This window comes from Camelus bactrianus, chromosome 13, assembly GCF_048773025.1.
Source record: "Camelus bactrianus isolate YW-2024 breed Bactrian camel chromosome 13, ASM4877302v1, whole genome shotgun sequence".
Taxonomy (NCBI): Eukaryota; Metazoa; Chordata; class Mammalia; order Artiodactyla; family Camelidae; genus Camelus; species Camelus bactrianus.
In genome coordinates, this window is record NC_133551.1 from 7562084 (window position 1) to 7588048 (window position 25965).

General features: G+C 41.8%; 1 long non-coding RNA gene across 1 annotated transcript; it reads right to left on the reverse strand.

Moving 5' to 3' along the window:
* Positions 1–487: 487 nt before the first annotated feature.
* On the reverse strand, positions 488–25627 carry LOC141579542 (uncharacterized). The gene is made up of 3 exons (XR_012511101.1): positions 25494–25627; positions 25068–25191; positions 488–1532 (listed from the first exon to the last, which is right to left on the reverse strand). It is a non-coding gene; the product is annotated as an uncharacterized LOC141579542 (long non-coding RNA).
* Positions 25628–25965: the final 338 nt, after the last annotated feature.

Below are 25965 nucleotides of genomic sequence, written 5' to 3' on the forward strand. Positions count from 1 at the left end.
AGACCCAAAGGACAACTCCAGTGCTGCAGGTGAAGGGCAGGGACACATTGATAATGGGCTGATATCCAGAATATATCAAAATCTCTTTAAACTCAACAAGAAGGATGAAAAACCTGATTAAAAAATGAGCAAAATTCCTGACACAGATCTCATCAAAGAAAAAATCTAGATGCCAAAGAAGTCTATGGAAAGATGCTCCACAGCATCTGTCATCAAGGGGATGCAGACTGAAACAGCGAGGTACCACTGCACACCTGTCAGAACTGCCAAAACTCAGAACACTGACAGCACCAAATGCTGGTGAGGATGTGGAGCATAAGGAATTCTCATGCATTGCTGGTGGGAATGTAAAATGGCCCAGATACTTTGGAAGATGGTCTGGCAATTTGTTACAGAACTAAACGTACTCCTAACACATGATCCAGCAACTGTGCTCCTTGGTGTTTACTCGACGAAATGGAAACTTATGTCCACACACAAAACTGCATACAGATGTTAATAGCAGCTTTATTCATAATCACCAGAACTCAGAAGCAACTAAGCTGTTCTTCAGTAGGTGAATGGATTAACTGTGGTCCAGCCAGAAAATGGACTATTATTTGGTGCTAAAATGAAATGAGTTATCAAGGCATGGAAAGACATGGAGGAACCTTAAATGCATATTACTAAGGGAAAGAAGCCAATCTGGGAAGGTTCCGCAACTGTCTGATTCCAACTGTATGGTGTTCTGGGAAAGGGAAAACCACAGAGACTAAAAGATCAGTGGCTGTCAGAGGCTAGAGGGGAAGGAGCAATGAATGAGGTGCAGCACGGAGCATTTTAAGGTCACTAAGACAGACTACTCTGTATGATGCTGTGACGGTGGATACATGTCATTTTACATCTGTCCAAACCCACAGAGTGCACACCACCAAGTGTAAATCCTAGTGTCAAGTCTGGGCTCTGGGTGATGATGACGTGTCAGTGCAGGTTCACCCATTGTCGCAAATGCATGCTCTGGTGCAGGCGTCAATAGTGAGGAGGCTGTGGGGACAAACTGCAGTTCATACACTGAATCCAGCCGCAGCCACCGCTGTTAATAAAGCTCTGTGGGTGTGTGGAATGTCCGGATGCTCTGGCGTCTGAACAGCAGAGCTGAGCAGCTGCACCAGAGATCAGGAGGTTTGCAGACCCTGAAATATTTACTCCCAAGCCCTTGACAGAAAAAGTCTGCTGAGCCCTGTTCTAAACGAATCAGAATTCACCCTGATGAGACAGGACAGCAGGGCCCAAACCAGGCATGGTTAATGGGACTGAAGCAATGTTTTAGTTCCAACACCTTTGCTGAAGTCCTGCAGATCCAGCGACAGACTGTAGCCAGGAAGCTTCTGCAGAAGGAGTCGGTAGCAGGCCTTCCCGCCAGGCTCCGTAATGCCGGGGGCCGCGCGCTGCACGGGGACCACCCGCTTGAAGAAGGCGGACTTGCGGTGGAAGCCGATCAACTCATAGAGCTCGGAGAGGATGCTGCACTGCTGAATTCTCTCCTAGGAATGCTGAAGCACAGGGAGAAAAGCAACAAGCATCTGAACGAAACATGTAATGGAAAAAAGACCCGTAAAAAATTTTCCCTTAAAACAGAGACCGAACGACACAGGAAGGAAGAGGAAGGCTGACTTCATGCACTGATGGGACCGGATGCAGAAATGCAGGGAAGCAGCGCTGTGCGGATGCTCCAGACCCTCTCTGGGCCCCACCTTTCCGCGTTCCACCTCTCCTTTTACTAGAAAGGTCCGTATTCTCTGAAACAGAGGAATCTGCTACCTAAACATGGGACACAGAGAAGGGAAAGAGGAAAAGGACGGGAAAGTAAAGGAACAACAGTTCATCTACACCCTAGGGTTTGGGCGGGACTTTCACCAAACACACAACCTCTCAAAGCACAGAGCACACAGTGAGAGGCTGACAGAGTGACTGCGACTTCTGCTCCTTAAACACCAGCTACCTGCCAGCACACGCTGTGCCCGTTACTGAATCATTACAATCATTTCAGAAACTATTATTACCCCAGCTCACAGGCAAGGAAATCTGAATCTCGGGGAGGATTTATTATCATCCTGGACAAATTCCCATGGCCCAGAAGTGTCAGAGCCTCCGGCAGACCCTGGACTAAAATGCTCCTCATCACCACGGGCCCTGAGCCTCAGGCTGAGGCCACGTTAGGTCTGCACCGGCCCAGAGCACGAGTCTGTGGGACAGGGAGTGGTCCCACTTGAAGTGCCAGGCCAAGGCCCTCAGGAACATATGTAATGAAACCAAATACCCAAACTCATTTCCAACGCACTTCCCTGTCCGGTAGGACTGCTCGGCACATCTGGCTTATCACCTGTGCACAGGCTGTGCAAGGGGCCCAGACAGTGACGTGACGTCCCCATGGAAGTGGCTCAGAGACCGCTTCATCACAGGACAGACTCTCCCGGCTTCCAACGTTAACTCTCCATTCCATTTCCAACTGGAAAGTAAGTTTAGACTTGTTTTCCTCTCCAGAAACAAAGACAGTGGTAACATCAGCGGGAAACTCAAGACTGAGGAAGAGTCTCCTGGACATTTGGAAGGATAGGCTGGGGAGGGAACAGAGATAGGGATCAGAAAGACCCGTGTTCCAGTCCAAAGTCTGCACATCACTCGCTTTGACAGTTTCCTTATTAATACAGGTGATAAAATCTAATTATGATTGTTTTGAAAACTAAAAGAAATAACGTATGCCACTAGCATAGGTGTAAAATCCTCCATGAGTGTTCCAGAAATGGACGTGACTATGGTTAGATACTGTCTGCCAAGTCTTGTGTGCTAAGCTCACATCAGCCAGCCAGAGATGTGCCAGAGAATGCCTCAACAGCCAGCAGCCTTCTCCAACTTGGAAACTCACAGTGTCCGAAGAACAGGCAGTGGTGGATGCTTTGGGACACTGTGGAGGTAGCACTCCAGTGATGACTTTAAAAAGCTGGGGAGAATTTAGGGGACCATACAGTTCAAATACAGTAAACTCATTCCATGTCTACAAATATTCATCTGTAGCCATGATGATTCAGAGAGGAAATACATATTCAAACGTACATCATTTTCCCACATAAGTGCATCAAAACAATTTGGAAAGAATGTAACTTTCTTCTCTAGATCACACAGTGGGGATTACAAGGTTTGTATTGACAGCACTACGTGTAAATCATCTGCAAACGTAACTGGGTCCATTATCAGTCATCATCATTTGAAGGGAAGGATGGAAAAGAACAAAGCCAAGCTAATACGCTCCGGTAATTTGTTGGGTTACGATGTCACAGAGGAGACGGACAGCTCAACAAGGAACCACTCTGCCGTGATCACGGAGCCGGGGAACGGGATGGGCGGCAAGATGTATGGCGCAGCCGTAGCTGTGCCCGCCCTTCTAGGCAGGTACCCAGTCACTTTGACAAGGTGTCAAAAGTGTATGCCCACGTCCTCATCACCTGTCATGCATTAAAGAGAAATGGAAACCTATTAACGGCCAATAACCTCGGTGGGTACACCGTCCAAAGAGCAACGTCACAGTTTGACAACTGGCCATCCCGGTTCCCTGGGCTTCATTCTTGGAGAACCTTAAAAACCACTCCTCTGTCCTCAAGAAGTGCTGCCTACTTGTCCTATATTTGGCTCAGGGATACAGCACGTTCACGTGGACTTTAATGTCTGCACAGATTTGACTGTCTTTCTCCAGGTTCACTTGTCCATTCTGAAGAGGCCTGAGTTAAGTCCAAACTCCATAAGATCAATTCCCTCCAGTGACAACTCAACGAGCCTGCAATTACAAACCAACTGAACAGGACTGTCCTCAGCTAAAAATGTCACCCACCCTTCACTGCTTTCTTAATCTCGTGTCCTGGCTAATTGCAACAGTCTAACACCACCCTCCACCAAGTTCCCCAACTATGTCAAATAGAAAGTAAGGTCCATAAAAGAGGTGACAACTCCATAGTCACCTCTGAATTCCTAGCATATATTAATGTCAATAAATAGAACTATGATTATGGCTTCTTTCCTTTAAAACCTTTCTGGTTATTTAAATGAGACCATGGAAGGGAGGTGTTTGGGTCCAGTATCTTGATCCAGAAGACTCTGGAGACCTTTTTCGGAATGGCTGCCCACTGATTCATTCAAAACACAACTTCTCTTTCCGGGAGGAGCTGTGATTTTCTGCCAGGAGTTTGTTGTCAGTCTCATGCCAGAACAGATTTAAACTAAATACTTACATTGGATATGTTATTTTTCCCCGCTTCCAAAAAAATTGACTTTCCTTACTTCCTTGCCTTGAGGAATGCTTTACTTTTCTTTCTAATTCACCCTTTTATAAAGCAGGATTCTCAGGATGTGCTTGGTCTTACATAAGAACAGCCATCCAACTCCCAGTGTGAGAGGCCTGGGGCTCACCTCCTGCCCTCCTGTCAAGGCAACTGAAACTCAGTTCAGGAGCCAACTGGCCCCCAGGGCTTCTAAGGCTCGTGTATCTCCCAGAATCCCTGCTTTCTGGTTGACTTGGCTTCTGAGGATTTCCCCTCACTTTCTTGACAATTAGCTGTGCAGCTTGAAAGATGAGGAAGGAAGGTCTTATTTCTTAATCAGCATTTTAAGGAACTTATGTAATGAAGGTTTTCAAGAGTTTGTAGAACCCTCCATTGCCGAGACAGAAAACACACTAGATATATTCTAAATCTAGCTATCATATGCATTTTTTATTTGCTTCTGTTTTCTTAAATGCTAACAGACATTTTTGAATTAAAAAATAAAATAAGGCCCCAAATAGGATAGAACATTGAAGAGGAAACAAAATTAAAGGGGAAAGACAGAAAAATGATAAGTACTCTACAAAGTTAATAGAAAAAATACACTATGGATCAGATCAGCAGTTCTCAGTAACAGCTAATTGAAAACTGACCATGAGGTAAAATGTCTCTCCTGTCAGGAGACGGCCAACAGAAAACAGAATTAAATCAACAAACTAAAATTCTAAGTCTGGCGAAGTAGAGAAGTCTACCAGCTAAATGTGTTTTCTTCTGGAAAAGAGGGAGACTCACAAGATCTTTTCTGTGGAGCCTGATCCCAGGTGAGGATGGTGAATTGAGCTCTGTAAGTACCCAATTAGCAAAGTGAGTGATGAATAAAGAGACGTGAGCTTTGATGTCAGAGATGATACTACTATTCACTTGTTCTGTAAGTATGTCTTCACGTTCAATGATCAATACCTTGGCGTCCTCAGGGATTGAGATTATAGGAAAATGCACAGCCCGGGCCTAGACCTCCTCTGTGATTGTGGCACTGCACTTAGATGTTTCAAGGGCACCACCAACTCCACCCTCTGCCTCTCCCAGCTCAGTCCCATCACTCACAGATGTGACTGGACCCCTCCTTCAGGGCCCAATTTCCTCAGTCAACGAGTCACACCACCCACACCTCACCTACAAAGTTCTCACTGGCACTCCCTCAGCACTGACTGTGTGCTGGGGACCACGCTGCACATTGTGCACACGTTATCTCACTGGATCTCCACAGAAGTCCTGGGAAGTCGGTATATCACTGCTTCAAGTAATAAGATAAATTGTTTCACTTCCTTGAGTGCGTCATCCAAAGTGACACGGCTACTGAGCCACAAACCTGGGACTGAAAACCATTTGAAATTTGAACACTGCTACACCTCATAGCCACCCTACTCTGACTTATCCCATCACCTCCTGCCGAGCCTTCTAAATGTATCTAAGCATTCTACAAGACAAAAGTGATCTATGAGAGCACCCCTCTACCCTACTTAAATTCTGACAATGACGTTCCACTTCCCTTAGGAGAAAGCCCCACCGGGCCTGAGCACAGCCCAACGGCCCGGCATCCGCGTTCCCTGCGCGGCCGCGCCGCCTCACCCACCACGCAGTGCTACACGTGCCGTGTCCAGGACAGGGATGCTGACTCCGTACAACCCGGGGCTCGTCTTACTCAAACAATGATCAACCTCTTCAGTGCTGACTCTCAGAAAAATGTTTTCTCTGGATGAATCAGTATCTTTTTCCTTACAACTTCCCATCATTGATAATGAGCTCCCCCGAAAAGAGAGAAAACCTAATACTCAGACTCCTTATCTGTAAAGTGTGAATAACAAGGAAATATGAGAGGTTTTAAGCTGAATAATATTCATGTGAGGCTGAGGGACAATTACCAACATACAGTAAGCACTCAATATGTGCTTACTTAATATTAATAAAATAGATTCCATTCCAGCAACCTTAAATCAATGCTTTATGGCTTTGTCCAAAAGACTACCGACAAACTATTGGACGAACCCCTTTGAGCAGATCCACCCAAGCGTACTGGGATAGGTAAGACTTGACTCCAGTTACAGCTGCAGCCAACCAGCACTACGGGGCGGGGGCAGTTTGCTCAAACTCTTACATGTTGTTTGAGCATTTAGTTGTAGTTATTGAATAAAGAAAGGTATTATATAGTCAAAGCTCCTGAAACATAAATCTTCAAAGATTGATGCAAATTAGTTTCAAGTACAACACTCTCACTAGAAATTATTTGAAAATTATAGTCTTAGCTCCTCCACACATCGAAAGGGCATTTTCTTAATGTATCTGACTATATACACTGAAAGGATTGTTTAAAAGAAATTAAGATGAAGCCATAATGAATAAGCTTTCAGTATAATCTGCACAAAGCCCCACCCAAGGGTCTCACTTCTCACTTCCACATAAGTGTTCAGGTAGCTTAACCTGGGTCTTGGTTTCTTATGACACGGGGGTGGGAAGAATTGTGGATAGATTTATGTAGCAAACATAAATCTAGGGTATTTGCTGTGTAGGAATCCAAGAAATAAATAAATTGATATATAGTCCCACCCTTAGGAAGCTCAGCCTTTCCAATTACAACAGCATTAAAAATAAAATGAGAGATACATTTAACAAAATTTTACAAGATTTGCACATTGAACATTTTGAAGTATCACCAAAAAAAAATTAAAAGATCTACATATATGGAAGGCATCCCATGTTCATGGAATGGTAGACAATATTGTTAAAAATGTTAAGACTCCCGAAAGTGATCTACAAATTTAATGGAATCCCTATCAAAATTCCAGCTGACTTCTTTGCAAAAATTGAAGAACTGATGCCAAAATTCATATGGAAGTGCAAGGGACCCAGGTCAGCCAAAACAATCTTGAAAAAGAAGAGCAAAGTTGGAGGACTCACTCAATGGTTACTACAAATCTATAGTACTCAAGTCATTATGGTACTGGCATAAGTTTGGATGCATAAATCTATGAGACACAATAAAAAATCCAGGGGGGAAACTTACATTTACAGTCATTTTTCCAGAAATGTGCCAACAAAACTCCATTGAAAGAATAGTCTATTCAACAAATGGTGCAGAGACACCTGGGTATCTGAAGGCAAAAGAATGAATCTGGAATCTGGACCCCCGTATTTTATATAACAAATAAAATATTAATTCAAAATGGATCACAGACGGAAACGTAAAAACTAAATGTATAAACATTCTAAAAGAAGACATAGTTTAAATATTTGTGGTTCAAGGATATGCTATGGCTTCCTAGATACAATACCAAGAGCACAAGTGAAAAACAAGAAAGATAAAATGGACTTCATCAAAATTAAAACCATTTGTTACAAAGGACATCATCAAAAAGTGAAATGAAGGGGAAGGGTGTAGCTCAAGTGATAGAGTGCGTGCTTAGCAAGAAAAATAAAATGAATAAATCTAATTACCTCCCCTAGAAAGAAATTGTTTTAATGTTTAAAAAAACTAAAGTGAAACGACAATCTGCAGAATAGGAGAAAAATTTTGCAAAGCATATATCTAATAAGAGACTAGTATCCAGGATATAAAACAAATGCTTACAACTGACCAATACAAAGAAAATCGAACCAATTTTTAAATATGCCAAGTATTTAAATAGATACACAATTGGCCAATAAGCATATGAAAAGATGCTCAGCATCACTAGCGAAATCAACATCAAAATGAGATCTGATTTTACACTCACTAGGATGGTTATAATCAAAACATGGACAATAACAAGTGTCGGTCAGGAGGCAGAGAAATGGGAACCCTCAATACGCAGCCATTGGAAAGGGGTCAATGGTGCAGCTTCTTTGGAAAAGCCTGGTGTTTCCTCAAAAGGTTAGAATTATATGGCACAGCAATTCCACTCCTACATATAGAGTCATCCCTCAGTATCCTCGGGGGGTTTGTTTCAGGAACCCCCCACCCTGGATACCATAATCCAAGGATGTTCGAGTCCCTTTACAATCAGCCATCTGGATCCATGAAGTGGAAACTACAGAAATGGCGGGCCAACTGTACAGCCAACAGAATGAAAATATATTCTCACAAAAACTTGCACATCAATATTCATGGCAGTATCATTCAGAGTAGCCAAAGGTTACAAACAATATCCATCCATCAATGAACGGATAAACAAAATTACCAAGAATAGTCCCACAAACTTTTGGTCATTAAATCTTTGACAAAGGAGGTGAGAACATACAATGGAGTAGACAGCCTCTTCAGAAAATGGTGTAGGGAAAAGTGGACAGCTGAATGTAAATCAATGAAGTTAGGCCACTCCCTCACAGCATACACAAAAATAAATTAAAATGGCTTAAAGACTTAAACATGTAGACAAGACACTATAAACCTCTTAGAAGAAAACATAGGCAAAACATCTGACATACATCTCAACAATGTTTTCCTAGAGCAGTCTACTCAAGCAATAGAAATTCAAGCAAAATAATACAAGTAGGATCTAATTAAACTTACAAGCTTTTGCACAGGAAAGGAAACAAAAAGCAAAACAAAAAGACAATCTATGGAATGAGAGAAAATAGTTGCAATAAATGAAACGGACAAGGGCTTAATTCCCAGAATATGTAAACAGCTTTTACACTTAATAAGAAAGAAAAACAAACAATTCAATTCAAAAATGGGCAGAAGTCCTAAAGAAACTTTTCTCCAATGAAGACATACAAATGGCCAATAGGCACATGAAAAAAATGCTCAATATCATTATCAGAGAAATGCAAATCAAAACTGCAATCAAGACTCAACTCTCACCAGTCCGAATAGCCATCATTCAGAAGTTCACAGACAGTAAATGCTGGAGAGGCTACGGAGAATTGGGAACCCTCCTGCACTGTGTTGGGAATGCAGTTTGGTGGAGCCATTGTGGAAAACTGTATAGAGGTTCCTCAAAAGACAAAAAATTGACCTCCCATATGACCCAGCAATCCCACTCCTGGACATATATCCAGAAGGAACCCTAACTCAAAAAGACACTTTTACCCCAATGTTCACAGCAGCACTATTTACAATAGCAAGACATGGAAACAACCTAAATGTCCACTGAAAGATGACTGGATAAAGAGACTGTAGTATATTTCTCCAATAGACTACTATTCAGCCATAAAATAATAATAAAGTAATGCCATTTGCAGCAACATGAATGGACCTGGAGAATGTCATTCAAAGGAAAGTAAGCCAGAAAGAGAAAGAAAAATACCATATGAGATCGCTCACATGTGGAATCTTAAAAAAAAAAATCAAAAAACAAAGACACAAAAAGATAAACTTATCTACAGAACAGAAACAGACACAGAGACATAGAAACCAAACTATGGTTACCAGAGGGGAGAGGGTGTGGGAAGGAATATATTGATAGTTCAAGATTTGCAGATACTGAGTATGTATAGAATAAACCGCAAGTTTATACTGTATAGCACAGGAGAATATATTTAATATCTTATAGTAACTTATGTTTAAAAGAATATGAAAATGAATACAGGTATGTTCCTATTTAACTGAATTGTTGTGCTGTACACAAGAAACTGACACAACATTATAAACTGACTAGAATTCAATGAAAGTATTTTTAAATAGACCAAAAACGAAAAAAAAGAAAAAGGATATTATGAAACCAAAAGAATAAAGTACTGACTCAGGCTACATTATGGATGAACCTTGAAACTTTATGCTAAAATAAGCCAGAGACAAAAGGACAAATAGTGCCCTTTAAGGTGAACTGTATCTAAGCGTTTACTGTACTACTTCTGTAAATTTTCCGGAGGTTTGAAGTCTATCAATATCAAAATAAAATGTATTATTCATTAAAATCATAAAACGCTTCCTCACAGGAGGGCTTTAATTATTAAATGCAGAAATGCATGTAAAGCTCCTGGAAAAACACTATGCACGTCCACACACAGACACTGCTGTCACTGCCGCTCAGAGAGTGGTGCCAGCGCTGATGAGGGCTGCCTCCACTCGCTGCCCTGCAGACAGGAGTGAGGGCCTGGGCTCTGACAGGCAGGGTGAGCATGACCCTGGGTCAGACACAGCCATGCCCCAGACTCTGCGTTACCCAACTTTCTTATACAAACTGCAACATGTAATGTAAGGCTACAGGGATGTATCTTACAACACAGGGAATACAGCCAATGTTTACAGTAACTATAAATGGAGCATCTATTGTACACCTGAAACATATCATATTTCAAATCATCTATATCTTTGTAAAAAATTAAAAAATAATTTAAAAATGTTATCACTTTAATATTCAATTCGGTATTTAAGTAACTACTAAACAGCTTAGAATGTATAAAAGCATTTAAGTGTGCTGTTTGTTTACATATTTATTTACTTTCAGCCTCCTGCTAAAAGAGAAATTAAACAATTTTTTTAAACACACCTTAACAACCATAACAACAAAAAGGCAAAACTGAAAGTGAAGAGAAATTGGAGATTCAATACTTAAATGAAACCTGGGGGAGGTAAAGTCATAAAAATGGATTCCCTGGAGTCAGGGCAAGTGTTAAAGGCCGACTAGAAATTCAGCTGTAAGATTCTTGGCAGCTAAAGCAAAAAGAAAAGATCATGGGGGGGTGGTAGAGGGTGTGCTTAGCGTGCACGGGGTCCCGGGTTCAAGCCCCAGGGCCTCCACTAACAGATAAATACACCTAATTACCTACCCCCCCAAAAGAGTCCCAAAGAAAAGAAAAAGAGAAATTTCTTTCCAAAAAAACCTGATATTAAATTTGGATTAAATACTTTAAAAAAAAAAAAGAAATATAGAAAAGATGAATGACACTGTGAAGGAAAAGCCCAGCTGGGCTAACGAGCTAAGTCACAAAACTAAGTGTGATAAGTGTCGGTTTACTGATCTAAGTATTGCTGGGCTAACTCGTAAATCTGAAGTTTAGTGTCAGTTGAATGGGCTAATAAGCTAACTCGTAAATCCAAGGTCAACAATTGTCAGTAAAGTGATCTGTTCCAAATTCATAAGCTTCAGTGTACTGATTCCTTGCTTTTTGTTGTTTGAGCCTTATTGGCTAATAGCCCCTTACTTGTAATTAACCCTATAGAACCTCATGTGCAGGTCTTGGAGGTGCTCAGAGCTTCGGAACAGAAGCCCCTCTGAGCCCGCCGGCGTAATAAATCTCAGTGCATGTTTCTTGGCTGGCCTGTTGTTTCTGTAACAACACAAGCGATAATGTCCTTGAGATAAATCTGTGATGGCTGCTGGCAGGCCCCATGTCTCACGTGGCAAAATCTGAAACATCTTTCTCACCACTCAGAGTCATCATAAGCCCACTCCACACATCCTGCTGTTAAATGCAGGAGCACAGGCAGGGCCCAGCCTTTGCTCTCTCTGTGTCATCACAGTGAGACAGGATGGAAGGGGCAGAGCACAGCCATTCAAGGAAGGCCACAGCAATTAACAACAAAATGGTGAAGGATTCAACCCCCAGTAGGCCTTGAGGCTCAGGATGAAGAGATTTAACTTCTAGCAGAGCTTGAGCTTCATTATACACCCATTGTAATAGTAACATGGTGAATAACATGCCCCAAGGCACCATGGCAGTCCCAAGGCTAGCCACAAAAGGTCAAATGGTGGGAAATGGCCAACTCCCTGGGAATCCCAGCCCCTTGCCCTTAGGCTGGTCCTTCTATATATTAGCAAATGAAACCACCAAGCCCAAGAAAACGAGCAACACAGCGCCACCTCGCGGTCACCCCTCTCTCTCCCTCTTCGGAGAAAGCCCACACTCTGTGGAGTGTGTACCTACTTTTAATCTGAGCACCCAAACCCCACACCTCGTGGCCTTTCTCTTGCCTTTCAATGTGTCTCTGTGAATAAATCTACCTTTCCTCAACACTGGCTTGCTCTTGAATACTTTACTGCACAAAGCCAAGGAACAAAATGTGGTGGGACACATCCCAGGGGGCTCAACCAAAGCCTGGGTCACAGCCCTTCTCATGCCTCACATTTTATTCCTTGTATCAACAGGACTGGGTTGTGAAGGGAGCTCTGAGGCCCCAGCTAAGGGACAGAAGCTGCCCCCAGGGCTCGAATTGGCGGGCAGCCTCTTCCCCAGCAGGGGCCTTGAGGTCTGCACGGTTCTGTGTTTCTCTGTTGTGCTGACTCCACAGCCACAGAGCGTTCTCCCTAGGCCTGTCCCCACAAAACCCTTCTCTCCAAAATACAAGCACATCATGTCACAGTCCTCTTGTTCAACCAGGAAATGCTTAACCCACTTTTTCCCTCCACAGTAAAGTACCTAACTGTCCTGCCTCCCATCCCAACACTTCTTTCTTTGTGAGAACTCTGCACTCCCCACACACCATCCTGAACGCAGGTGCCTTGCTGGCTGGGACCGAGATGTTTCAGTCTCACACAGCCTGCATCCTTTCACTTTCCCCTTGTTACCATAAAAAAGCCTTTCCTGAGTCACCCACAAATCTGATTTTGAACTTCATAAAGTGCTGAGGTTGCAGTCACTGTGTGCATACCTCCCAGGTTTTGACTAAGTTTCCTTCACGAGATCTTCATTAAGGAGCTGCATCAAGAAGTTGAAAGAGAATATTCTTACATCTGAGCGGAGGAGCCTGCAAAAAATTTAAATTGCTTTGAAGAGAGAGTTAACCAGGGACAGAGAGGTCGCAGGTCCTAGTCAACAGTGTCATGAGGCAAAATGTTCTTCAAAGGCTCAGAGTGGCTTCTGAATGCGGAGACGGCAGGGAGGAGGTGACACGCAGTGAGTGGGGTGAGTGACACAGGGTACGCTCCCCCAGCTGGGGAAGAATTGGATTTTGTTCTAGTTTTCCAAACAAATTCTTACTACCTTTTTCTCCTATTGTCACATACCATTTCCTACGAATTAAGAATATCAATGTCAGTCATTTGGGACACTTGGGAGAAGCAACACGATGCCATTCACAGGGCTGGGACATGACAGCCACACCAGTCTAGGTTGAAAGACCAGTGGGGGTATTTCCATGGTGATCACGGGCATGCAGCAAACTGCTCAGCTTCAATGACCTCATCTCAAAGGTGGGGCAATAAAACTACTAAGAAAAGTGCGTGATGATTATGGAAGACATCTGTTTACTAGGTAAGTGCCCGTGACAGCTGCAGCTTAATGGGGAATGAGTATGATTAACAAGGCCCTGTCTACCTGGCCACACACTCCCTGCCTTCCTGCCTTGGTGCAGCAGCAGAGTTTGTTTAGCTGAGATGAACGCCCCCAGAGCAGCCGTGACGGGAAAGGTCCAAGCGCTGCACGGCGAGGCGTGTTCCTTTCCTTCTCAGTGCTGGTCACAGTTTGCTGTCATCTGTTTTTATGATTATCCCTTTTGTAACTTCCTCTCCTCCGGAGTTTTTGCTCAAGCAGTGCAGAGCCAGGTGTGTCTTGCGGCCTGCCCGATATTCTGGGCTGGGAAACAGCCGACCCCACATCTGGTTCTGGTGCTGAATGGGGAGGGCAGAAGGCCCTGGGGCCCATGCTGAACAGAGGCCCCTGCACCCAAAATTATGGTCTGACTTTGGGCAAATTACACAGTCTTCTTTACCCTGAGATTCCTCATCTGTCCATGAAAATAACTTCCCATGGCACACAGAGTTACGAAGATTAAAGGGAATCACCATATTCACAACCTATTCAAGGGGCTACCAGTGCATCCTCAACAGACACATGCTGCCTTTACGGCTCTGACACATGCCAAGCGGGGCGGCCGCACACAGTGAACACTGCTAAGTGCCAGTGTGTTAAGTGCTTCATGTGTGCTACAATACTCTTTAGAACTTACAACAATCCCAGGAAGAAACGAATATTATCATGCCCATTTCACAGATTCACCAACAGGTTAAGAGAGGTTGCATTCTAGTCCAAGGCCGTATGGTGAGGAAATGCCGATTTAAACCGGAATCTGGGCCCAGGCCTAGGCTCCATCTCTCTCCCATCCACCTGACCATTTGCCTATGAATTCCACCTGTCCAATACACAAGTTTGCAGCCGGCCAGCTCTTAAATGCAATGTGTGCCACCATTTGTCAATGTTGGTTAATTACCATAAACTGTTCTCAGAAACCACTACAGAAAAGAAAGGTGGACTTAAGGAATTCTGCATTGCCTTCTCCTGTATTGTGCAGAAACCCTTCCCTACACCACCAAATCCAAATGTATGCTTCCTCCATGTTTATGTTTGCACACGGCTTATTAAAGAAGAATGTACCTGCAGTAATTCCATCTCGGTTGCTTTCCAAGTTTGCAGATTATCCATAATCAGTCCGTGAATGAAAATACTACAATGTGAATGAAAATACTGCAACCATGTCAGTAAACAAAGAGTGCTGAAACCAAGTCATTAGCGGCTGCCGCCAACTCCCAGCGAGGACAGGCCTGCAGCCCAGCAGCTGCAGCAACTCACAATGGTGCCCTCTGGGCAGACACAGAATAAGAAAGGACAGGATACTGGCCCTAGGTAGCTAGGTGCTTGTTTAAAGAATGAATTCAGGGAGTCCAAAATATTTGCTTCCTCCCATACATAGAAAAGCACTAAATTCTTGAACTTGAGATACCTGGCTTTCTTTAGATAACAAGCAATCTTTTACTGTTCCAACAACCTGGTCTTTGTTGTAAAGCTCCTATATATCCTAGCTCCTCCTCAACCTCTTGGGAGCAGTCCCTCAGAGAGATCTGAGAGGCTGTCATCACGGCTCGAGTCGTCCCGCCAAGTAAAACATAACTCTTAACCTTTAGGCTGCACATGTATTTCAGTCAACAGTTTTGGACACCATGAAGGGACCCAGAGCAGACTTTCTCCACCTGAACTCTCCGAGTATCTGGAGCCTTGGTACCATAAGTGGCCCTTTGTGCCCATCTGCCTCCTCGGGGAGTCCAGATGAATTTGGGTGAGTCTCTCTTGGTTCTCGGAAATCACATATTGTTTGATGATCCTGAGTTTTATTTGGCGGTGTTTCCAGGTAACTGGCCCTCCAGTTGAAAGATACTGTGGTGAATTACCCACCCAGTGGAGACATACTGGGTGGGGCCTGGTTGAAAGATAACGGGAAATACCCACCTTGCGGAGACGTCCGATGTGGGGCTGGTGGAAACATACCAGGAAAATACTCACCCAGTGGAGACGTCCCGAGTGTGTCCAAGTTGAAGGACACTGGGTTCAGGGCTGAGTGGTTAGGTAAGAGGTTGGTCTAATGTTTTCCTCAATTTGGTTACCTCCTTTGAATTTTTCAGGATAAAAGTAAAACTCTTATGAGTAATCTTTCAACTCCAAAAATGGGACCCTCCTCCTGGCTGGTAACAGCTTTCTCTGGTGACAGAGAATCTTGCAGGAGGAGTAGAGGCAAAGACTTCATGCCATAGAGTTGTCCCTGAGGGAAATCTTACTAGCAAATTTATTGTGAGAACCCGACCTTACAATGTGGAATAGAACTTTCAAAAAAAATAAAAAACAGAAAAGAAAAGAAAAAATGACAGATTGCCAGCCTCCAACTATTACCCCAGCCAGGTTTATGTACGTACAAAACTTACAGCATTAATTGGGAATTAGAAAAAAAAAAAACCTCACTATGAAAGTAACTAACCAGGCCTGATAAAAACATTTTTTGAAATTCTGAACTTATACAAACAAAATTCCCGTTAGGGGGAACTTGGATTTCTCTTCCTGTGTCCTTGAAATGTAAACGTTTTATCTTTCTCTGGGTGTTTTAAGTGTGTGTATGTATGTATATATAAGTTTACTTTTTTTTTAAAGGAAACCTTGGACTCTGCCATACAAAAGGTTCAAGTATTGTGTACATATGGTGGCCACGCAAATAAATTGGGATTCTAAGCAATTCTTTGTACCAACTGTCAGATATTTTGCCATCTTAAACTTTGATTCATCAGCCTGGACCACAAAGGCCTTTAGCTTTTGAAGAGTAAACCTTTGAATTTTATTTAGGCAACACCTCCACTCTCATGTGGAAGAGCCTCTTCATCTTATTGGTTTAAAATCACTATATATATATTATATATATATTATATAATAATAATATATATATTATTATATATATATATATAAAATGATGGCCATATGATGGATCCTTTAATTTGGAAAAACTTTTAAATTAGTGAGAGTTGAAAGAGATCTCATTATAAACAACTGTTTTATTGGTATCTATTAAAATCAATTTTAAAGGTAGAAAAATATATCTAATGTTTAAGCTAAGAACTTAGTGAAAAAAATAAAACTGGTTTGAAAAGCTACATTTGTGTTTTTCCTTTCCGATAAATGGTTCTAGGGATGCTAATAAAAACTTAGAATAATTAATGTTAATTAGGTTGAATAACTGGAAAAAGGATTGTTAAAATGTCGAAAAAAAAAAGATAAGGGGCTTAACCCAAGTGGATAAATATTTTTATATGGTTATTTTGAATGAGATAAATAAAATGGACATTTTTGGATTTAGGTACAAGGTTTTGATACTACACTACATAAAGTAAAAATAAAGGGCCAAAGAGATCACCTACTGCCCCCCAACATTAAAGTTCAAACAAGTCCGTTTTATTTGCCGCAGTTTAAAATATATGTATATATAGACTGAAATACTTGATCAATGATTGGGACAACAGACCAATTAATCAAATTAAAAATTGAGAAGGGTCTAAGCTCTTTGGCTAAAACTTGGGCATCCTAGAGACTTTTCTATAAAATTAGATACAATGCACACACACAAAAAAATGGCTTCTGGCACTCCTTCTATAAATAAGAATTATTGATTAAAACATAAATATAAAAATTAAAGGTATAAGATTTAATAAAATTGAGATAAAAGTTTGTAAAATTGGTATATTTAAATGGTCTTTATATAAAAGTTTTGCTTAATTATGTTGTGGGATAGATATGTTTCAATGGAAAAACGCTTCCCCTTCTTGGTTTTATAAGTCTGGGCACAAATCTGTCCCTCAGAAAATATTAATTGAACAAAGTAAAAGAAACCAACAGAGTTACATGAGCCGTCCAGTATAACGTAAAACTAAAAACTAATATTCAGTGGCTAATAAAAAAATATAATAAGAGTTTTACCCTGGGTTTAACTTATAACTCAAGGAAAAGAGACCTTACTAAATGCCTTATGCAAGCTTTGGAAAACATGATAAATTAAACCTTAAGGTTTTAAAAGATGGAATTCTATGTTTACAGCTCTTCTCACTGATAAAAAAAAAAAATGCCAATTAAGGAGAGAAAATTGGGTCTGGGTGACAGAGCAGTTCTCTGGGGAATTGGAAGATTGTGTCTTTGTCTTGCAGATCAGAAATGGAAATACAGCAAACAGTGACCTAGGACTGAGCCTAATTAGCTCAACGAAATAAAACTTAAGGCCAAGAAATTTTTGGCATTTTAGAACTCAGAACTCTGACGTGTCCTTCAGACTTTGTCAAGAAATCTTAAATGTCTGTTTCATAAATAGCAAGCCTTAGTGATTTGAGCAAGCAAATTCACTTTACTCCAACTATTATTATACCTATCTTATAAGTAAGTTTTAAAGTGAAGCTATGAGATCTCTAGCTTTTGTCTGTTTATAAGACTGTGTACACATTATTGATGTGAGATATTTCTACAGCTAAAAAAAAATCAAAGTCAAATAGATCTGCTTAATTGACGTAAAACATAAGAGCTTGAAAATTAAGTATTTTTAAAATAAAAACTGAACAAATTGACTTTCAGCGTCACGTGAACTGGAAAATATTCAATATTAAGATAATATTTGATATTGTTTAATTTAAGAATGTTCTAATTAATATAGACATCTTTAAAGTCATCAATATTAAGTATAATGCTTTTACTGTACCTAGGTTTAATGAAAGTCAAATAAGATCCTGTTATATCTGTTGCAGAATTGTCAAGAAAAAAAACAGTAATGTGGTGTGGTAAAATTTTAAGTAAATTAAATGCAAATGAGATGAGAGCTTTGGGTAAATTTTTAAAATATATTTTTAAAATGTATGCTTAAGATAATCTCTAAATGTTTGGTATCTTTAAATTCTAGAGTTGTGCTAAATTAAGTCAAATGATAGGATTTTATTAAATAGCTATGCCATTTTCAGATAAAATAAGATTGAAATATGAATTACTTAACATGTAACTTCCTCTTACAGAGAAAATAAAGGTGTTTAGAAATACTAATAAATGGATGATGCCACACTGAAATAGTCTCTATTATTAAGGGAATGATCTCAGTATCCTAGGAAAGTAAGTTAAATATGTAAAGGAAATTATAAGAATGGAATTATATTTTGTTAATGAAAAATAGTGAATTTCTCCTGAAGCTGGTTACTTCTGAATGGAAGAGAAAATGAGGGACACACTAATATGAGTATAGAAAGCTATGGAAGGCTTGTGGAAGAGGAACCCTGAGGAAAGAGTTTCATACGTGGTCAGAATTGGCTAAGTTTAGAATCAACTTGGGCAAAGTAAATGAATCTTAGAAGTAAGCAGGTACAAGACTAGATTTGGTTTTCTCGCTGTTAAGAGGAAAAAATTTTCTTAAAATGTTAATCCACCTTCAGTAACAGATTGTAAAACTTCTTATACCACTTAACTGATCTGTTCTGCCATTACCTTTGACGCATTTTCTTGTTAATGAATTAGTACTACGTTACAGTGATCTATATGTTTATCTGACCAAGTGTTCTGAAATCTTTTAACAAGCTTCCCAAATATCAATTTCTAATTAAAGTTCTTTTAATCTCCAGTTAAGTTTGGGATGCTACAGAGGGCCCCTGAAACATCCCAAAGAGAGATTTTAATCTAGTAAATTTCATTTGGCATGTTAAATAACACGGTATTGTCAAATGAATAATAAATCTTCTAAGGTTATATTGTATGAGAAAATATTATTAATATAGATATTGTAGAAATTATATGGACTCCCTAAAATTCTGGTATATCTGAAATGTTACCAGTGATAATTCTGGGTATAGTGACCAGGTTTCTTTATCGATTATAGTGTAACGGTGTTTAACCATGATTTTAAATGTTTTGTCATTTATAGACAGTTAATGGTTGTCTTCTGATGGTTTTGCAAAATGCTTGCTCTTCAAGGAGATTTACTGATTTCTAATAAATTTCAAACTATAGCAGTGAACTAAACTGGGTAAGAAATTTTAAATTTCCAATGAAAACTGTGATTAAAAGAATTAGTTACATGGGACTGAGTAAACTGGTGAATATGGTTATAATTTTTGATTTTGTTTAAAATACTACTGGCTTTTAACCTGTTTCCCAGACATAAAGAATCTCTTCTCTTTAAGCTAGCTATGATTCAAAGCAATTTGATAAATTATACCTATGTAATCAGACTTGGAACAGTTATATTTTCTCTCTATCTGATCCCTCAATAGACTAAAAACTCTTAGGTCCCCAGTGGCTCTATCAGACAAATGAGGAAGATCATCTCCTAAAAGATATAAGAATCTCAAGGTATTTTAAGGATTTTAAAGAGAAAAGAATTTACCTAAATCTGTAAGGCAGAAATCCATGACAAGCCCTTGACGGGGCTTTCCTGGCCTTAGCAAACCTTATTAACATTCTACACTGAGACTCCTAATTAAAAGTTCCAACACAGCCAATTTAAAAAAGCCTATATGATCAAATAATCAGACAACTTGTAAAGCAATCAATCTTGACATGGCTTTATTTGAGAAAAATGAGGGTAACTTTAGAGAGAAAAAAGATTATATTTTAGTGGATATTAAATTCTAGCTTTGTTAATTGACTTCCGTATTTACTAACACACTTCCCAATCATTCCTTGCTGTTATGTCACATTGCTGTACAGTTTAACTGAATTATTAATAGGATACTCTAGCTTTGTTTCTGAAGCTCACTAATCTATCCTTGGGTAAAGTTCCAATGCCCCATGACCTGCAGCCAGGGGATTATACAAACTGGAACAGGCATGACTTAAAGAACTGTCTCCAACCTGAATGGAAGGACCCTTTATCAGGTACTCTTAAATAGACCATACAAACCAAAGTTGAAGGAAACGGACTTTCGGGTTCATTTCCTATCAGAAATAGCCCCTGCAATGCACTGGCCTATAGAGCACTGCTCACCTTAAAACAATGCCCAAATGGAGAAAAAGCTACCAGGCCAGGATGAGAAGAAGACGATATCTGAGGTAGACAGCTGACCCAAGACACCGTACCAGGCCTGCATAAAAATTACTGTGATAATTTCTCCTACCTTTGATTATGAACTACTCCAATTGTTAAGTTTATGGTAAATTACCTATGTCTAGTTCTTCTGTGTTACCTTTGTGAGTTTCCCTACTCCAAGGCTCTAACTAGATAGCCCTCAGAAACATTATTCTAAAAAGAAATTATAGTTCTGTTTAGGCCTCTGTTGATCTTACAAGGTGGGAGACCTCACCTGACCAATTAATACCTGCTCTGAGACTGACCATAAATATGAACTTTCTCATAAGATCACTCAAACTCAATCAGAAACACAAGCAAAATTTTAACCCCAAAATACAACTTCCCGACTATTAAATTTTTAATCGTGACTTTATTAACGTTACTAGCTGTATTACTTATATCCTATCTATTTTATAAAATTGTCTGTTACATTTCCCAAAGTGTAACTAGGCCTACAAAATTGATGATGACTAAACATCTTGAAGAAATAGATAAAATTTATAACCCTGAATAAAGTAATTGTAATAGTGTGATTCTAGGTATGGGAATGAGCAATGAAGGGAAAACACTTCCTGGATCATAACAAACAAGTAAGACAGGTGATCCAGAGAATTTTTAGTATCAACAGGGCCTGATAAAAAACTAACACCTTGAATGGCAACTCAGAAGATTCTTCACCTGAACTAGGATTGAGCCATCCTAGCACCATGGGACAAAATTGGTCATGAAATGTCTCTCAAAACATTGGCAGAATTTAGGACCAAGGGGGAGCACTGTGAATGAAAATACTGCAACCATGTCAGTAAACAAAGAATGCTGAAACCAAGTCATCAGCGGCTGCTGCCACCCCCAACGAGTGCATGCCTGCAGCCCAGCCTCTCAGCCACTCACAGTGGTGCCCTCTGAGCGGACTCAGAGTAAGAAAGGACAGGATACTGGCCCTAGATAACTAGGTACTTGCCAAAGGGATGAATTCAATGACACAAATGTTAGCTTCCTCCCATACATAGAAAAGCACTAAATACTTGATCTTGAGATATCTGGTTTTCTTTAGATAACAAGCAATATTTTATTGTTCCAACTACCTGGTCTTTCTTGTAAAACTTCTATATATCCTAGCTCCTCCCCTACCTCTTGGGAGCAGTCCCTCAGAGTGATCTGAGAGGTTGCCATAACGGCTCGAGTTCTCCAGCCAAATAAAACATAACTCTTATCATTTAGGCTGAACGTTTATTTCAATGAAGTCCCAGAATAGACACAACTCATCAATTCTGTAATGGAACACACTGGATCAGGAAACAAAAGCTTGTTTTAGTCTGGAAAAACTACGGTTTCCTCTATCTTCCTGTCATTATACAATCCCACCAGAACTCATTAATTTGCTGTCTGCTCATCTGGCAACCAAACTCAGAGGAGTCAACTCAGCAGAGTGCTCTACTCGGGAGAACACCCCACAGCAGCACTACAGGCTACCTGAATTCCCGCACGCTCTGCTGACCCTTGGTGTCCTCCGTGACAACCAGGAAAACAGAGCTGTTCCCAACAGCTGCGAAGTCCCACACGTTAAATAAATCATTTTATTTTATACGATATTTTACGTATATACCCATCTCTGAAAACAGATTTGCTAGAAGCCCAAATCTTCAGCATCAATCTGCAAAGGCAAATCCGGTCCGCAAGGGAAAACAAGACTTAAGACGAAGCTAAGGCGTCCAAAGTACTCTCCACGACCTAAGGCCTCCAAAGTCCCCTGCAGGACCTTCAACCAAACTGCCTGCAGGCCTGCAGCTGCAGGCGGCAACATGTCTGCTTTTAAAGCAACCCCTTCCTGCCCTCGGGCACTACAATGTCCCTCTACGCCCTCCCTTCTCAGGGTAAGAGCAGCCGCTGCAGAACCTCACAGGGCAGCACTGACAGGACTGGACACAGAGGATCAGAGCTAAACTAAGCCTTCTGATGACACGAGCTTGTCACTCTGTCACTTTACAGACGAAGATATATATATAGAGAGGTGGGGTGATCTTGCTCAAAGTCACACAGCTAATAAGTGGCAAAGTCTATAACTCTGCTCCTCCCTCCGGCGTGACGCCCCAGCTGGGACGCCCACAGGGTTCTCTCGTGCCTGCCTGACCAGTCCTTTACTGGCACTCATAAAACACCACAGGGTCTGACCCTTGCCTACTTTTTCAGCATCTTTTCCCTGCAGTCTCGCAGGAACAAGGCGGTTCGGGCCATTGTATGACTTCTGGCTCCCAGAAGCCTCCGTGCTCAGGCTGGTCTTGCCTGTGCATCCAGCACCCTGCTCAGAGGCTCTTCCTCCCCTGCAGGAACACGTTCCCACTCTCCGCATGACACCCCCTCAGGGAAGCCCTCTTCTCACCCTCAGCTCAGCAGGTGTCCCAGGCCACATCCCGAGATGCCCCATTAGGACTGCGGGTGCCTAGGTTTGCTAGTCAGACCAGCAGCCTCAGAGCCAGGGATTATGCCCGGGTCACCCTGCAAACCTACTGCCCGCCTCACAGCCCCCAGCCAGCAGGTCACCTGGAAGTCGCAGCAAGTGCCCCACCCAATCCCGAAGTCTCTTCATTTGCCAGCACCGCTGATGACTGGTCTCCAAACTTTGGTCAGTTTTGCACAAAACAGCAGCTTCCACTGTGAAGCAGGGGGTTTTCTCTTCTGCTCCCCATCCTTACTGGAAACGTCTAGGGAAATGAAAAGGCCTTTTCTCAACACTTTTCTGATGACACCCACCCACCCACAATACTCACATGCTCAAGAGCTTTGGGTCTACCTGATTTTGTTTCCCTTACGCTAAGGGGCTCAAAACACTGCGGGATTCTTTCTCTTTTGAGGGTATTTTTACTCAGTTTATCGGCTTTAATCTGTTTTTGTCTCTCTCTTCAATATCCCTAGAAGTTGCCACTTCTTATTCCCTTCAGCAGCCTCCCTCCCAACATCTAGTCTAGGAAATCAGCTGTGATGAGGGGCCCGGGGGAAGTCACAGATGATGCAACTAAGGCACAGAGAGGTGACTTAATTTGCCCGAGAAGATCAGCTTCAAGCCCCAACACTGTGTCACGTCCCTCTGTTTAACTCTTATGCTAAGCAAGCGATCTATTTGTAGATTATGGTTATAAACAGATGAGGTATGAAAATACATACAAGGACACACATCAACTCTAAGATGTTCATTATCTCCACTATTTTGTTTCTATTTATTTTATTTCTCTTAAAAAAAAATTAAGAACCTCTGCAGTCAATATAGCAAAATGTTACTGGGCTTTAAATACAGAATATAGAGGTTTTAAGTGTGTCATTACTCATCCTTATTTGTATGTTCACAAGACAAACTGATTTGAAAGTCTCTCTCCCCTCCCCCTACTCACTACTGGCTCTCACCTGAGCTCCCAAACCACACATCTAACAGCCTTTCACTTTACCCACAGCTGTACTCATCAGTTATCCCCCAGAACTCCCTCTACAGCTTTCCCTCCTCAGAGCACAGCAGGACCATCACTTACCTCATTAATCCACCCAGAAACCTGTTCCTTCCTCCATCCTACCTTCACAGACAGCATTCATCCTTTCCTTTTTATCATCTAAACATGCCTTCAATCTGTTCGCTTTTACCCACTGACCATCCCACCGGTCAAGTGGAAGCCACCAACACTGCCCACCTGGACCCACGAGTCTCCCAAGTGGCCCCAAAGCCACTCTCCCCTACTTGAGACAAATGGGATTGTGTCACTCCCACGCTTTTAGGACTGATTTCAAACCCACTGTTCTTAGAAGAAAGTCAAGTTCTTCACCTGATGAAGGTCTTGCCCATCAAATTGTCAGCTCATGGAGGGGAGGACACGCCCTCTCCCCTAGGACCCGCCCTCTGGCAGAGCATCAGCTTGGGAGGACCTGCTGAGCTACACCAGCCTGTATTCTAACCCTGGTCTTGAGTTCTTAGCAAACTGCTTCACTTATCCATACAAATCCAAGGTAGATTAGAAAGATATTAGATGTTGTGCTAGACTATTGATTTGGGGATTTTGCACTAGCAACCTGCAAGTACATGTTCTAATGATTCTGTCTTCTTAAAACCACACCCAGATTTAAGTAGTATTTGTGGAATGTCTTCAGAGTAAATGGGACTGTAGTTTTACAGACTTTATGTTTTATACCATGAACAACCCGGACAGGGTCACAAATGGAACCGCCTCAGAAGTGACAGAAACAGGTGAGAGGCACAAAGCAACAGGTCACAAAGATGGTAAGAGCAAAGTTGTTTCTCCAACCCCCCAAAAAATTTTTGAAAGAACCGAAAACTCTGAATTTTGTAAGTAAAATACTATCATATAAAGAAATAAAATAATCCTCTTCATCAGGGTTTCAAGATCTGACTCCAGAATTTTTAGCATGCCATATTGAATCCAAGCACAGAAAAATCAGATGGACTAGTGGTGAGTAAGTTCCAGGAAAACTGCAGTAATTCCTCCACTTGTAAAAGGACATAAACTCACCTGTCGAAGATGAATGTAAACCGCATTCTGGAGAAATTCGGTAGCTCCCAGGCTCCGCTTCTGGATGGCAAGGACATGGACAGCTTCGAAGCATGCTTCTAACTCAGTCACCAGCATTCTTACACTGCAGGGGGAAACGGAGGCCCTCAGTCAAGAGCAGAGGTGTTCCTGTCGTGTCTCGCAGGCCGTGCCTCGGGGACTCAGTGCCCTGTAGCAGCCCGGCCCCAGGCGAGGACCCGCAGCATGGCCCACCCAAGCAGGAGGTACACTGTGCTTGAGAAAGCCCATCCCCGATGGGGGCAAGAGTGGCTGGTGGTTTTGAGTGAACATATAAATGCCCATAGAAATATGCCTGCATTCATTCAAGTGATACAAGCAACAGTAGCAGGCTATTTAACAAAATTTCAACTGTCAGTGGAAATTTACCATTCCTTTCCACTTGTCCCCTGCACTCTGAGACAGGCTTAGGCTCTCTCACACCTGCAGCTCTGATGCAATAGTTGTGAAGTCGTTTTACTTTGCTGCAAGTGTCCTCGCTCCCCGTGTGGCTGTGACTGTCGTCCCTTAACACAGTCAGATGTCTTCCTGAATCTCTCCCTGCGTTCCTTGCTCCTGCTCCTCAGATCCTAAGATAAAGGGCAAGTGAAGACACATGACCAGAAAAGGCACCGTGGACTTGAACGAAGTCCTCAGTGATCCCCTAGGTGAGTGCTGCCCACCCCTTACCTTCGATTCTCAAGGTTCTGCCCAGGGTGACATCCAGACAGGAAAGTGTCCTAGGCCAATTTAAAGCTGTGTGACTTGGGCCCTGGGACAGGTGCAGGAGCTGGTTCCAGAGCCGTGCCCCTCCCCACCTCTGCTCCCCTCTCTCCCAAGGACCCACTGCCAAGCCCCCAGG